Source organism: Carcharhinus amblyrhynchos, unplaced genomic scaffold, assembly GCF_965287045.1.
Source record: "Carcharhinus amblyrhynchos unplaced genomic scaffold, sCarAmb.v2.hapA scaffold_38, whole genome shotgun sequence".
Taxonomy (NCBI): domain Eukaryota; kingdom Metazoa; phylum Chordata; class Chondrichthyes; order Carcharhiniformes; family Carcharhinidae; genus Carcharhinus; species Carcharhinus amblyrhynchos.
In genome coordinates this window covers 10,646,920-10,662,432 of record NW_027649779.1, presented here as the reverse complement: position 1 = coordinate 10,662,432, position 15,513 = coordinate 10,646,920, and the positions used below count along the sequence as shown (strand labels likewise).

The 15,513-nt window shown below is 42.4% G+C and overlaps 1 long non-coding RNA gene and 11 other non-coding genes across 12 annotated transcripts in view; 2 read left to right on the top strand and 10 right to left on the bottom strand.

Moving 5' to 3' along the window:
* LOC145362544 (uncharacterized) overlaps nt 1–15,513 on the bottom strand; it is a 538,269-nt gene that overhangs the window by 394,731 nt on the left and 128,025 nt on the right. The gene's annotated exons all lie outside the window — the stretch shown is intronic.
* Nucleotides 1,717–1,811, bottom strand: trnai-uau (transfer RNA isoleucine (anticodon UAU)). Its single transcript has 2 exons — nt 1,774–1,811; nt 1,717–1,752 (listed from the first exon to the last, which is right to left on the bottom strand). It is a non-coding gene; the product is annotated as a tRNA-Ile (tRNA).
* Nucleotides 4,557–4,629, bottom strand: trnar-acg (transfer RNA arginine (anticodon ACG)). Its single transcript has one exon. It is a non-coding gene; the product is annotated as a tRNA-Arg (tRNA).
* On the bottom strand, nt 5,994–6,066 carry trnaf-gaa (transfer RNA phenylalanine (anticodon GAA)). Its single transcript has one exon. It is a non-coding gene; the product is annotated as a tRNA-Phe (tRNA).
* On the top strand, nt 6,966–7,038 carry trnat-ugu (transfer RNA threonine (anticodon UGU)). Its single transcript has one exon. It is a non-coding gene; the product is annotated as a tRNA-Thr (tRNA).
* trnav-cac (transfer RNA valine (anticodon CAC)) lies at nt 8,378–8,450 on the bottom strand. Its single transcript has one exon. It is a non-coding gene; the product is annotated as a tRNA-Val (tRNA).
* Nucleotides 8,846–8,917, bottom strand: trnae-uuc (transfer RNA glutamic acid (anticodon UUC)). Its single transcript has one exon. It is a non-coding gene; the product is annotated as a tRNA-Glu (tRNA).
* trnae-uuc (transfer RNA glutamic acid (anticodon UUC)) lies at nt 10,691–10,762 on the bottom strand. The gene has a single exon. It is a non-coding gene; the product is annotated as a tRNA-Glu (tRNA).
* trnan-auu (transfer RNA asparagine (anticodon AUU)) lies at nt 11,308–11,381 on the bottom strand. The gene has a single exon. It is a non-coding gene; the product is annotated as a tRNA-Asn (tRNA).
* On the bottom strand, nt 13,071–13,144 carry trnan-guu (transfer RNA asparagine (anticodon GUU)). The gene has a single exon. It is a non-coding gene; the product is annotated as a tRNA-Asn (tRNA).
* On the bottom strand, nt 13,587–13,657 carry trnag-gcc (transfer RNA glycine (anticodon GCC)). The gene has a single exon. It is a non-coding gene; the product is annotated as a tRNA-Gly (tRNA).
* Nucleotides 14,908–14,979, top strand: trnaq-cug (transfer RNA glutamine (anticodon CUG)). The gene has a single exon. It is a non-coding gene; the product is annotated as a tRNA-Gln (tRNA).

The following is a 15,513-nucleotide window of genomic DNA, read 5'->3' as shown; positions in this document are numbered from 1 at the left end:
GTGAAGCAGTGATTTTTGGCTCGAACACGAAACAGAGAACGTCTCAGTTATTGCTGCAATAGACTTAACCTTTGTCCATCCTGAACTGGACACAGATTAAATGATACAAAATCATATTTCCGACTATATGACAGTATTTCTCAGTTGATTCTGTATTCAGCAAAATCCCGCTTGTTATTATCTTGCACCAAGTCTCATTTGAAGTTACACTGTGTATTCTGGCAGTTATGACAGCACGGAATTAATTCTTGGCTGATGTCATTATACTCCATATCTCTGTTGTTACTTCACTAAAACCTTTGTCTCCTGATACTGTACTAGGACACGTTACTGACTGCATTACACGAGGCTCTATGTCAGTTATTACATTGCTGGAACCTGCCACGTATAAAGGAACCTCGCGGATATCTCACTCACTGCAGCACCAGTTCACCTCTCTGTTTATACCGAATAATACTGTCTCCAATTATTGTTCCCTTCCATCATTCATTTATTGCTGAACTTGCCCCTGTCAAATCTTACATCAATCTAAGAGCTTGGCCTGATTTTTTTCTTAGTTTATATTATACAATGTTCAGCACCAGACAAAATTATACTAGGCGCGGTGTCAGTTTTACTGTGCTAGACGTTCTCTCCTTTATTACTGCGCTAAAGCATACCATAGTTCATTTTACGCATTATCCTCTCTCAGTTATTGCTTTATTCTGCATTGCCTCACGTTTTAGTCCAGCGGGCCACATCTCTGTTTATATCAGACTAGATCATGTCCCCGGTGTTGAAAAAGAAGGTGCCATTTTGCAGGTGTCAGATTGTGGTTCAAGTGGTCTGACGTGAAAATTAAAATAACAAAAGGATCGTGGACAAAGCAGATTGTAAAACCCGCTGTAATCTGTTGGTCTGGTGGTTAGAGTTTGAAGCTTTCACTGCTGTTTTGATTGCAGGTCAGGGAATGAAGATTTATTGCTCTCCTCCAATCCGTGACAATAAATATCAGTTATTTCTCGGCAGAACGCTCAAATCTCAGTCTCGCCTTGTATCCTGTCCTTTCTCAAGTGAAGACCCTGAGCCAATTCAACAGGAAACCATGTTGTTCTTTCTGGGGTCCAGACGAGGTTAACTCAGTTTAAATAGAGCGGGCTCTTCACTGCAGCTCATTGTGTTTCTGACTGGAGATGAGTTTTGTCTGCTGCACATTTCAGGATCATCTCTCAGTGATCACCGGCAAGAATATTCCCTTCCCGTGGGGAACACTAAAGAAGTCAAGGGCATTAACCACCAAACTTCCGATAAGCATTCTCCAAGGCGGCCTTCAAGACACACGGCAACACAGAATCTCTGATCAGAAACTGATAACCCAATTCCATATACATGAGAATGGCCTCAATCGGGATCTTGGGTTCATGTCACACGACTTTTAACCCCCACCATTTTTCCTGGGCTTGCAAAATCCTATAAAACTGGCCAGGCGTGAGACAATTCACACTGCTTTAACCTGTCATTATCCCACTCTCCATTCGAACTTTCTGCACCCAAAATGAATGATTTCGTGAATCATGATTTTTTTTTCCAACAATAGACAGCAGTTTCATGCTCATCAATGCATTTCTATTCCAATCTTATTTGTTGTATTCAAATTCCACGACCGTTCTGGTGATTCCCAGATGATGAGCTGGTCGAGGGATTACACCACTGGACGATCCGCTCACCTAAAACAAATGCTCCAGGTGAGGGTCGAACTCACAACCTCGGCATAGCCCGCTGGCTGTACTGCTGTATAAGTACCGCGCGCTAACCGATTGCGCCACTGGAGCACTGCGCTGTGCTTGTTTTTGCCAGGTTATTAAAGGCTCCCACAGCGTTACCTCCGTTAATAACCGCTATTCGAGGCCACATTTCAGACCGGGAAACAAACCCATCAATGATTCTCTTTTCCCCGGCTCCACAGTGAGTGTGACAGGGAGAAGCAGCAGGATTATATCCCGCAGTCTCCAATCGCCAGCAGAAAGCGGCGACTGCAGCTTCAATCAGCGGGTTACTGCCCATCCCCGGGACACAAGATCCAAACCCGTTCAAACCTCCCCATACACCGAACACAAGCTCAGCAAAACGCAGATAGATTATATCCCGCTCACTGAACCTTCGAGTAGCATTTACACAACACCCGAGTGATTCACAAACAAAATTCAAACCAACTTTCCAAAACTTTTCAGTGATAAATTCCTCCATTTGGTTGAAAAGCTGAGTGTTGGGAATCTGGAAATGAGCACCATGGGATTTGTGCTATCCAGTGACTTGTTTCCTACTGTTCTCCCTCAGGTTTGTAATTCCATTTGTGTTGTATATTGAAGCGAATCTTATATCAAAATTAGAAGAAAACAAGGGAAATATTAAATCTTGGAACAAATCCTGAGGGAAATGGATCACAATATTGAGAAGGAGGTGCTGTTGTGAATGGTGTTATTGATGATTGAGTGGAAACCATTGGATCTTTGGGCTACTGGTGGTCGGTTCCCTTCCCTCCCGTTAAATTCCTCCCTGTGATAAGAGAAATGGATTTATTTTACCTGCCCGTTCATAGGAGAAAGGGAATAACCAACACACTACAGCAGTGCTGCGGGATCAACGGAACTAAAGAGACTTGTATAGAATTATAAACAGTGCGGTCATGCTGCAGTTCTGGAACAGGTTTTGCAGAAATTAAATTGTGGTCATTGACACACTAGTTTAGAATGTATTTAACGGTGATTGTCTTAATCTCTGAGGCGCAATTGGTCAGCGAGTTCGGCTGTTGACTGAAAGTTTGGTGGTTTGAAACCACCCAGGGACGGAATTTCATTATTTTCTCACCATCAGCATTCATCGGCAAACACTTGCCTGTTTGCAAAGTGTCCGTGGGTGCCAATAAAAAATAGCTCTCAATTGTTCCCGGTTGTACTGTTATCTGGAGTTACCAACTTTATTTAATGACAACTGACTTCAAACATATTACATATAACATTATATATATGCTTCCATTATACTATTAAAGAAATACAATTGAAACAAGAACTTGTGGCGAAGCATTTGTTCCAATTCCATGTTCCTGCTTCCATTCATTCCTGGATAGATCATAAATCTGTCTAACCCAAATTGAAATGAGTTCAATGCTGGAACATCGGAACCTTCTGGAGTAGAGAATTCCAAAGATTCACGAGTCTTTGAGTGAAGCAATTTCTCCTCATTGCAGACCTAAATCATCAGCGCCTTATCCTGAGATTGTGTCCCCGTGTTTCGGATTCCCGGATCAGGTGAACTAATGTTTCAGTTTTGTAGTACTATTTATTGTTTCTCGTTAAAGATGTTGAGATTTTCCAGCATTTTTATAGGAGGAACCAGTAAGGGCAATGCAAGTATGAATGGGTGTTGGCCATTGAGGGGATTGCTCAACGGGATTTACATTTCTCTCTGCTATTCAAGTTGGCAGAAATATTGAACGAGGATTTTCGGTGCGCCTGTGTGGTTCCGTGGTGTAATGGCGAGCACTCTAGACTCTGAATCCAGCGATCCGTGTTCAAATCTCGGTGGGACCTTGTTTTCACATGCAGATGGTTGATTTGCTGAACAGTGTTTTGTTTAAATGTATCACAAAGCACCAATCGAGAGGACAATTTGTCAGCCAGTTCAATTGGTCTGACAATGCACAGTATGATAATCCTCTGGTTCCAGGTGTCTGCAATGTCAGTGCTTTTCGTTTTTTTGCTGCTCTTTAATTCCTCTGTTGGAAAATAAAAAGAAGCGGTTTGTGTCGCATAATAGCAATTCGACTCGAGTCTGGCAATTATTGAGCAAGTGTGTGTGTGTGTGTGTGTGTGTGTGTGTGTGTGTGTGTGTGTGTGTGAGCGTGAGAGAGAGAGATAGAGAGTGTGTAGGTGTGTGTGCATGTGTGATGTCCCCGACTTGCCCCAAATTTTGTAAATTGCCGCTTCCCCTATAAACTTGCCCTAATCTAGTTCACCTCGATGAAATCACTCCTCAGTCTCCTCTCCAATGGACAACAATCCCAGCATCACAAACCAGAAACTTCTGGCTAATTTGAACTTTTCAGAATAAAACTTACTCCGAAGAAATTCCTCCATCTGTTTTAACTGAAATTTGTCAGCTTAAAAAAAATCTCTGTATTTTGCTTCTTAAAATTAAACATGCTTAAAAGAAATTCGTCAACAGATTTCATCAACTTTTTTAGAAAATATTTTCACCATTCTGAAAAATGTAATGTTTCCACTTTTTTTGAGAAATTTCCAACTTTTAAAAGGTAGGTTACACTTGCTGACGTAGTTTTCCCAAATACTTTAACGAGAATTTTTCATTTAAAAAAGAAACTTTTTTCTTTCAAAAGAAAAGTTTTTTTTCATTTTTTTTTTGTCAACATTGTTTTTTGAAAAATAAGTAGCTAAGATAAATATCTTCACAGAAGCTGATTGCATTTGGTCAACATTTCCCAGAATTGGTCTAAAATTAATGAAAAAAAATATTTTTGATCAACACGAACATGGAGTTTTTAAAGTAAAGTAACATAGCGAGCCAGCCAGGAGTCGAACCTGGAATCTTCTGATCCGTAGTCAGACGCGTTATCCATTGCGCCACTGGCCCACAGCAAAGCCAGCTGCAGCACTATTTACATATCCGTCCGAAGCTTTAAAATTGGCGGAAACATGGTCAAAACATATTCGATTTAGTGAGGAAATGTTACATAATTGAAATTTGCTATTCTCACTCGCAGTCATTCTACTTTGCCTTGAATTGAGTTAACCTGCTGTGTTGGAATTCGAACCCTGGTTCTCAAAGCGTCATTTGCTTCTCTGCGTTATCAATCCAGCGTCAACAACATGAGTGGAAACCGCACCCCTCCCGCCAGTGAATCCACTATTGAATATTACCTGAACACAGATCTTACAATCATATGACATTGGCTCTTACTTCAGCCTCAAAATACATTCAGGAAAAGACAAAAGTGCTGAAAATTCATGACAACACAGAGCCGGAAAGAAGATGGACCTATTCTGACTCAGCACACATTTTATCAGTTCGTTCAGTGGCTAAAAGAGCAAGTCAGAGGCTGGGAATCCTGCAGGAGTAACTTTCCTCCTGACTCCCAAAAAACATCGAACATAGAACAGTACATCACAGTACAGGTCATTCGTCCCACGATGTTGTGCTGAGCTTTGTCCGAACCCATGATCAAGATCAAGATCAAGCTATCCCACTCCCTATCATTCTGGAGTGCTCCATGTGCCGACCCAATAACCGCTTGAAAGTTCCTAAAGTGTCCGACTCCACTATCACAGCAGTGAGTCCATTCCACACACCAACCACTTTCTGAGTAAAGAACCTACCTCGGACATCCTCCTATATGAACCTTATAGCTATGCCCCCGAGTGACAGCTACATCCACCCGAGGAAATAATCCCTGAATCAGTGGAACAGTCCACCATCGACGTGGCACAAGTCAGGAGTGCGATAGAATGTTCCCCACTTGTCTGCATGATGCAGGAATCCACCAAAGGCACCTTAGACAGCACCTTCCAAACACAAGACCACTTCAACCCGGCAGCACCCCCGCACCCCTCCAACACCACACAGACAACAGCATCACCAAGCCTCTCAGCATTCTGTGTGGCGGGAATGTTACTTGCCATTTGTCAGCTCCAAACACAAACATAAAGTAGCCGACTGCGGACTTTCGAAATCTGAAATGAAAACAGAAAATACTGGGTAATGTCAGTACGTTTGGCACTATCTGTGGAGCGGGAATCAGAACTAACTTGTTCCGTCCAGGATGGGTGTGGGCGCCCGAGTGGACTCTTTCCGTGCTCTTAAACTCTGCCTTTTTACGGAGCCAGTCAGCAGAAAGCCATTTGGTATTTGGTTTGTTGCAGCTTGTGTGAACTGATGTTTGAAGACAGTGTGAGGCAAAATGTACTACCAATTAGCACAGAAAACCAGCAAGGTGATCCTGCCGAAACCCGGGATTGAACCAGGGACCTTTAGATCTTCAGTCTAACGCTCTCCCAACTGAGCTATTTCGGCTGGCGTGTAAGTCAGAAGCTTTCGTCTGCCAGATATCTAAGAGAGCAATAATTTCTGCCCATTCGTTAATGCATCATTTTCATCTCTCTTCAAATAATCTCAACCAAATGTCCTCAGTGATAAAAGCAAATTACTGCGGATGGGAAAAGAGGAAATGTTCCAAAATCTCCTAATGTCTGACAGCACCTGTAAGGAGTGAAAAGGGCGGACGTTTCGAGTCCAGATGACACTTTATCAAACGGAGTTACTCCGATCGAGAAGACAGACAGGAACACAGGCTGAATGGCTGTTTGTCGGTGTAAGCGACAGAATTGCAAACACTGAGACTGCAATCCCTGCCCAGAGGATGGATTGGGACTTTCTAACTGAGGTTCAAATCCTGTCATTTTCACCTCCCGTCATTTCTCATCGTGACTTATTTTTGTTGAAAATTATTGGAAATAAAGCAATGGGTGCAGAGATGGTCAATTTATTACAAATCTCTCACATCAGCAACACTGAAGGTCCAGTGATCAGGATCGACACCGTGACGCGGTTTCGATTCCCAGTCACGGAGTGAATCATTTTTTGTTTAATTCTTCATTTAATGAAAACACGCCTCACAGCGTCTGTGAAGGGAACAACATCTAAATCTTCCAGCTGGATGAACTGGCATCGGAGCTGGGGAAGTCAGAGATGTTACACTAAGGGTAAACTCTGAAGAACATACATGCCAGATAGACAACAGATACACACATAACACACATGTCAAATCATGTCACTTTCAAGGTGTGTCTTTTAACTTCCTGCTCTCCACCTCAGACATTTCCACATTCATCAAAAATCCCCCACCGCAAACCCCATCCTGCTCCTCAATCCACTGATAATCTTACTAGTACCGGGATGTTCTGACAGCATTTGGCTCCATAGCTCAGTGGTTAGAGCACTGGTCTTGTAAACCAGGGGTCGCGAGTTCAATTCTCGCTGGAGCCTCCGTCCAAAGTTTAGCTAATACAAACTGTTAGAAAAAGGCAAATAGAGTGGGAGGCGAAACGGAGTCCTCTTATGAGTGGAGGGGCAGATTAGGCGCTAATTTGGAAAGCGAAACGATTTTCTTCTTCGTGAAAAGAAATCGAAAAAGCAGAAAATATTTGACAAGCTGATAAACATAGATGTTGATATTCAGAATGGAATCGATGCGTTTGTACAAGGAATGCTTAAAGTTAGCATGTAGGTGCAGCAGATAATTGGAAGGGAAATTACATTTTGTTCTCATTGCCGGCAGACTGGAGTTTAAAAATAACGAGGTGTTTCTGCTGTTACACAGGATTTTGTGGAAACCAGGTTGAATATTCTGTGCAGATGTGACAGTCACATTTAAAAAGGGATATGCTTTGCATTAGAAACGGTAAAGAGAAGGTTCATTAGGTTGTTCCCTGGGGTCAGTGAGTTGTCCTGTGATGAAATTCTCTGGAGTTTAGAAGAATAAGTGGTGATCTATTTAAACTTACACAGTTCTGATTCGGTTTGATAGGATGGAGGCTGAGAGATTTTCTTTTTCTCTGCTGGTCGGGAATCTAACCCCCTGCTGCACAGATCAGCGGCTGGTCATTTAGGGCTAAGATAAGGAGAAATTACTTCACTCAAAGGGCAAGAATCTTTGGTATTCTCTGTACCCGACAGTTATGTACGCCCCATCATCGAGCACATTTAAGGTTGGGATAAACAGGTTTCTGATCTCTTGGAGAGTTCAGGGATACGGGGAGCTGGTGGAGAAACGAAATTTTATCCCAAGATCAGCCATGATGACATTGAATGGTGGAAATCTCGATGGCCCGGGTGGTCTGTTTCTCCTCCTATGATTCATGTTAGAATAAAAACAGAAAGGACCGGAAGTTCTCAGCAGGGGTTTGCAACAAATGTGGAGGAAGACAGAGAGTTAAGTTTCCGAGTTCAATATGATTCTTTTCAAACCAGTAACTGAGTGTGAATTATAACAACCAGCACAACATCGAGACAGCAAACACTTCCAGTGTCATTTGTAACTGTCTGTTTGAGCACACAATACGCTCAGATATTTCAGATGGTGATTAACCATATTAGTCTGCAACTATAAACTCAATAAATGCTGTTGCAGACTGAACCAGATGGGAATAAATGCTCGTTGTCAAAATCGAACTTTCCCATCAGTGCACCTTATTTCACAGGAAGTATTTGAAGGTGATGTCAGAGCAATGATAACATGTATTCTAACACCGAGGTTCGGATAATGTTGAGCAGTAAATTGAAATCAAACAATTTTCCCTTCCCCAACATAAGAAAGCCTAACGATTGTTTCTGCCTGGCTTCGAACCGGGGATCTTTCGCGTGTGAGGCGAACGTGATAACCACTATACTACAGAAACATCTGGAAATGCCATAGAGCAAATCTGCCTGCCTGCAATGTTCAACTAGGCTGTGTTGCTACAGGTTCCGATGGTTAGACTGAGAGCCCATGTTACTGAATTCAGGAAGATAACCGTTACTTTCAATCTGATTGTACAACTTATCCCTCACATCAAAATTGAAAAGCGTTCGTCTGGCAAATATCTAAGGGAGAAATGATTTCTGTCCATTCATTAATGCATCATTTTCATCTTTCTTCCGATAATCATTCGCATTTTGTATCCTGTCGCTCCCTTATTTCTTTGTTCTTTAAATCTGACATTTCCAATTCAGGTACTGAAGAGGAAATCTCCCTGATACTGATTCCTCCAGAACTGGAAGTAACACAGGATTGTTGTACCGCAATAAACCTACATTCCCTGACCGGGAATCGAACCCGGACCACGGCGGTGAAAGTGCCGAATCCTAACCACTAGACCACCAGGGAAGCTGGTAAATGCTTTATAAAATATTAATTTATCCATGAACCACCTGCCTTTTGTTCTGTTTCTGTCTTTTTATTCACCAAATACAAGTTTCTCCTTCACATTGTCATGTTTATATCACACACAAGTGTTATAAACTTGTGGCCACTGTGCAGAATCCAAACCACTGATCCAACAGGGAAGCTGACAGTAACTTTCCCAATCAGCGGATCATCGTCATTTTAGCCTTTCTCTTCGTTCTCTTCCGTCACACAATAGGCAGGTTTCTCATTATAAAAACATACTCTGCTTATTTCCACACTTGACACCTGTCATCGAGCCCATGGTGGTGAAAACGATGGCGTTGCACCATTGGAACACCCGGGTTCCGCCATCACCAGCTCAGTGTTACCTTGTTACTCCGGGACCCGGCAGTCAGAGTGTTCTCCCACCCCCAGTAAGTCCCCAGAGTTCAGAAGCTGAGACATCTTCTTCAGAGCCTTCAGTGTATACTCGATGGAGACGAATATCACGCGAAGGCCATCTCCACGCCCCCACTACTTCCCTTCAAAAAACAGAGCAACAGGAAATTAAGAAACGACGAGCTTAAGGACAGTTTAAATGATGGTGTCCCTTCAGTGCAGCTCATTGTGTTTCTAAAGTGAGATGATTTCTGTTTGTTACACAATTCAGGCTGACCTGATTCAGAGAAGGATCAGGCTCAATCCTCCCGATGGCCTTTCCCAACTCCATTTCTTTAAACGAATTTCAGTAACATTTCCATTAAATAATATGATTGCAATATACGTCAATGTGGTTGTATAGCCGAGCGGTCTAAGGCTCCAATCTCCGTGGAGGTGTAGGTTCGAATCCCAACGCGAGCGAAATGGATTTAAATTTTGATCCTTACTGCTTTTGTAAGATTGAATGCAGGAGTGTGTGCAGTGTCGTTTTCGTCATGTGATTCTTCTGTGAAATGTGCGCCTTTTCCTCTAGTTCACTTACAGTATTACTTGTATCTGTCTGTTTGAGCAGACACTACTATCAGAAATTTCTGATGGTGAATAACCATATTAGTCTGCACCTATAAACCCATTAAATTCTGTTGGAGACTGAACAAGATGCGAATAAATGCTTGGTGTCAAAATCGAACTTCCCCGTCAGTGCACCTCATTTCACAGGAAGTGTTTGAGGATGAAATCAGAGAAATGATAACATGTCTTTAAATCGAGGTTCGGATAATGTGCAGCAACAAACTGAAACCAAATAATTCCCCTTCCCCGACATAAGCAAGCTTAATGATTGTTTCTGCTCGGTTTTGAACTGGGGATGTTTCGCGTGTGAGGTGAACGTGATAACCACTACACTACAGAAACCACTGGAAAACTAATGGAGCAAATCAGCCTGTCTGCAATGTTCAACTACGCTGTGTTGCTGCAGGTTCCGATGGTTAGGCTGAGAGCCCATGTCACTGAATTCAGGAAGATAACCTTTACTTTCAATCTGATTGTACAACTTATCCCCAACATCAACATTTAAAAGCGTTCGTCTCACAAATATCTAAGGGATCAATGATTTCTAACCATTCATTAATGCATCATTTTCATCTTTCGTCGAATAATCTCAGCATTTGTATCATCAGCGCTTTGTAGCCTGTCGCACTCTTATTTCTTTGTTCTTTAAATGTGACAGTTCCAATTCAGATACTAAAGAGGAAATCTCCCTTATACAGGTTCCGAAAGAACTGGTGCAGACCGGGAAGTAACGCAGGATTGTTACACAGCAATAAATCTACATTCCCTGACCGGGAATCGAACCCGGGCCGCGGCGGTGAAAGCGCCAAATCCTAACCACTAGACCACCAGGGAAGCTGGCTGCTTGAAAAATGTTAATTTATCCATGAGCCACCTGCCTTTTGTTTTATTTCTACACGGGGACACAATCTCAGGATAAGGAGCTGATGGTTCAGGACTGAGATGAGGAGAAATTGCTTCACTCAAAGGCTCGTGAATCTTGGGAATTCTCTACTCCAGAGGGTTCCGATGCTCCATCATTGAACACATTTCAGTTTGGGTTAGACAGATTTATGATCTATCCAGGAATGAATGGAAGCAGGAATATGGAATTGGAACAAATGCTCAGCCACAAGTTCATTTTTCAATTGTATTTTTTTTATGTTTAAAGGTATAATGGAAGCATTTATATATGTAATGGTGTACAGGTATATATATATGTATATATAATGTTATATGTAATATGTTTGAAGTCAATCGCCATTAAATAATGTTGGTAATACCAGATAACAGTACAGCCGGGAACAATTGACAGCTAATTTTTATTGGCACCCACGGACCCATTGCCAACAGGCAACTGTTTAACCGTGAATGCTGATGGTGAGGAAATAGTTAAATTCCGTCCCTGAGTGGTTTCGACACACTAACCTTTCGGTTAATAGCCGAACGCGCTGACCAATTGCGCCACAGAGACTGAAACAGCAACCAAACCAGTTTGTGACCAATGATCACGCAATCTGAAGCTTAATTTCATTATTCATGCACTGGGCTTTGCTTCTATAACAGCTACAATTCACCCTGTCTCATTTATGACTGTTCATGGCAGTGTTCACTACAGTCACACATTTGGTGCAGTCTTGTACAGTAATGCACTAGGCCATGTCTCTTTATATACTGCGTTTGACTCATTTGAATCATTATTGCAATAGACTTTGCACTGTTTACACTACATTACATGCCGCTTCATTTATTAATACATGTGGACATGCCATGATAAATGCTACAAATCATCGTCTCTGAACTATTATTACTTAGTCAAGAGTCCACTTACGTTACATTAGGCTCCATCTCAGATATTATTGTGCTAGGCTCTATGTCATGCACTACTGAAGACACCCGTGTATCACTAAAAAAGAAGACACTTTTTCACTAACTGTTTTTCTATCAAATGTGTCTAATAGATGGAATCGAACAAAGAGCGAGAAGAATAGATGGATGTTAACTAAAAAGTGCAATATAATTGTGTGGATGAAATTGTGTTATAGATCAGAGTGAGTTAGGGCTCGAATTGTGCTGAAGTCAAAAATTATAACAAGGAACTATATTTACATATACACAGAACATATTATAGAGGCAGGGTTCGGCTGGATTTCTGAACGGACTAAGGAAAAAAATGAGCGCAGAGGAATGGAAAATCCAGCGAAAAAGAGGCATGTATCCAATTATAATGAAATATTATTTGATAATGTCTGGATGATAAAATAGACAAATCTTTAAATCACTAAAATGTAAGGTTATTCAATAATTAGCTGGTAATCGACATGTTCACGAGCGGGAAGGTAAATATGAATGCAAGTATTAAATTCGCTATCCTTCTGCCAGATTTTCCTGTGAATGTTACTGACAGAGATATTAATGCCATTGCTTTACTGATTATTCCCTTTCCATGGAAACAGGGAAATAAATTGTCCTCAAATATCTCCTCAAACCTGCTGCACTAACCTTGTGATTAAAATGATACATCACCGCCATCTGCTGGCGGACCACACACACAGAGAACACAGAGACTGCAGGCGCTGGGGCTTGTGAGTCTGCGAACCAGTTACTGAAATATAAATATTGAACGATATTGTCCGAGATTGGAGTTTGTAGAAGGCTCTCGGCTGGCGTATTCGCCCTTTTTATAACCAGGCACCGCAGATAAATCGTGTTCTTCATTTCCCATTGGGAGATAATGTCTGGAGATTGAAGTCGGGATTATTTGAAACTTCAAATTGCACATTCGATGCAGTTATCAGACGGTAATCAAATTCAGAATCTTAGTGGGTAAACATTGCTGCCCTCTGCAATTCGTTTATCAGACATTTCCACGGTTTAGTCTTAAAAAAGGTGCAAAGAATCAGACATTTTCAGGGATAGACACACACACACACACACACACACACACACACACACAGATTCAGGCGCACACTAGATTCAGACGCAGACATGTGGAGATCCTGGTAACTCGAAAGATACAAGGGCACGCACAGAATCAGAGGTACACACAATGTCTCGGCTTGTACACGACCAAATTCTCTCTCGTCGTTCCAAACTTTTCAATGAGTTGAAGCAGTCAACTATTTACCCGTGAATGCTGATACTGAGAGAAATAGCAAAAATGCGTCCCTGGGTGGTCTCGAACCACCAACCTTTCGGTTAACAGCCGAACGCGCTGACCAATTGCGCCACAGAGACTGAGACAACAGCAATCACATATATTCTAAACTAGTGTGTCAATGACCACAATTCTATTTCTGAAAACCTGTTCCGGAACTGCAGCATGACCGCACTGTTTACAATTCTATACAAGTCTCTTTAGTTCCGTTGATCCCGCAGCACTGCTGTAGTGTGTTGATTATTCCCTTTCTCCTATGAACGGGCAGGTAAAATGAATCCATGTTTCTTATCACAGGCAGGAATTCAACGGGAGGGAAGGAGAACGAACCACCAGTAGCCCAACGATCCAATACTTTCCACTCAATCATCAATAACACCATTCACAACGACACCTCCTTCCGAATATTGTGATCCATTTCCCTCGCGATTTGTTCCAATACTTAATATTTCCCTTGTTTTCTCCTAATTTTGACAGGAGATTCGCGTCAACTTACAGAGTAAACGGAGAAAGAAGAAGCTTTGCATTGGCCGGGAATCGAACCCGGGCCTCCCGCGTGGCAGGCGAGAATTCTACCACTGAACCACCAATGCTACTCTTGCTGCTACTACTCCCCACATGCTCTCTCTTCCTTCACACTCAGCAGCATTGTAATTTTCTGACTTTATCCTTTCGTTCCCCAAATGCCCACAAATGCTCTCACTCAAATCTCACACTCAACATTGCACAAGCCTCTCATACTGTTCAACACCTTCCTTTCATTCATAACCACATCTCAAACTTTCAGCCTTCCTCCAAAACACAAGCAATCTGCAACAGTCCCTCTCACACCGCCTCATTCTCCTAAATACGCCTCTGCTTTCACCACATCAGTCTAAACACGCTTAAAACGTGTTCAAACCATTTGCACACTGTCTCTTACACTCAACTCATATCACTACAATACGCATCATGCCATTCTGCAAAAGCTTTAAGTTGCTACATTTCTTTAAAGCTGGTACCCAGTGCGACACCAGGCCAAACTTCCACGTTCAACACTTGATAACACGGATATAGGGTTACAAGTTAGCTCGGAATGAGTTGAAAAATAGGGCTTAGGAGAGCTAGTAGGGGGCATGAGAAGTCCTTGGCAAGTGGTGGAGGCTGCCTCGCTAAATATTTTTAAGAAGCGGGTTGATGGGTTCTTGATAAGAGAGGGGATTAAGGGTTATGGGGAGAGGGCCGGAAAGTGGAACTGAGCCACAACAGATCAGCCATGATCTTATTGAATGGCGGGGCAGGCTCGAAGGGCTAGATGGCCTACTCCTGCTCCTATTTCTTATGTTCTTATGTTCTTAAAACCCCAAAACGTTTTACTCTTACATTAAAAAATGCATTAAATCTTCATATATCGAGGCCAGTCTGCGACATCTGAAAGAACCGAATCCTAACCACGAGACCACAAGGATCCCATCGACCTGATTCTCCCAGATACTGGTTACAGGAATGTGCACAGCGCCGATTGTCCGCACCCACACACTCCTTCCTGTCTGTTAAGATTTGAAATTGTTTATATTTTTCACATTGGCTTCCAGTGTGATGAAAGCAGAGCTGTGAAAAGCTGATGTTGTTCAGTGGATTCACTGCAGTAAGGTTTATATCAATTCGATGCAAACATTGGCGTTTGAATGTGGTCAGTTACAATGAAATTTAATGCAGTGGAAGGGAGCCTACTCGCTTTTACAGGAGGAACCAGCAAGGGAAATATAAATATGAATAATTGTACAACGGGACTGGTATTTATCCCTGCTGTTCAAATTGGCACAAGTATTGATCCACGATTTTCAAGTTTCGCCATGTGTTGGGTTCCGTGGTGTAATGGTGAGCACTCTGGACTCTGAATCCAGCGATCCGAGTTCGAATCTCGGCAGAACCTTGTTTTAATTTGCAAATACAGATGATGGATTGGCTGAAGGGCGTTTCGTTTAAGTTTATCGTTTAGGTTTTCGTTTAAGTTTTTAGGGATTGAATATAAAAGTAGGGAGGTCTTGCTGCGGCTGTGTAGGGCATTGGTGAGGCCGCAACTGGAGTACTGTGTGCATTTTTGGGCGCCGCACCTGCGCAAAGATATTTTGGCCTTGGAGGGAGTGCAGAGGAGGTTTACTAGGCTGATACCGGAGTTGAGGGGGTTGAGCTATGAGGAGAAGCTGAATAAACTGGGCTTGTACTCGTTAGAGTTTAGAAGAATGAGAGGAGATCTCATTGAGACGTATAAGATGATGAATGGGATGGATAGGATAGAGGTGGAAAGACTCTTCCCGCTCAAAAAAGACAATAGGACTCGGGGGCACAGCCTCAAGATAAAAGGGGGGCGGTTTAGAACGGAGTTGAGGAGGAACTTCTTCACTCAAAGGGTGGTGAATCTCTGGAATTCTCTGCCCGTTGAAGTGGTGGAGGCTGCCTCGCTAAA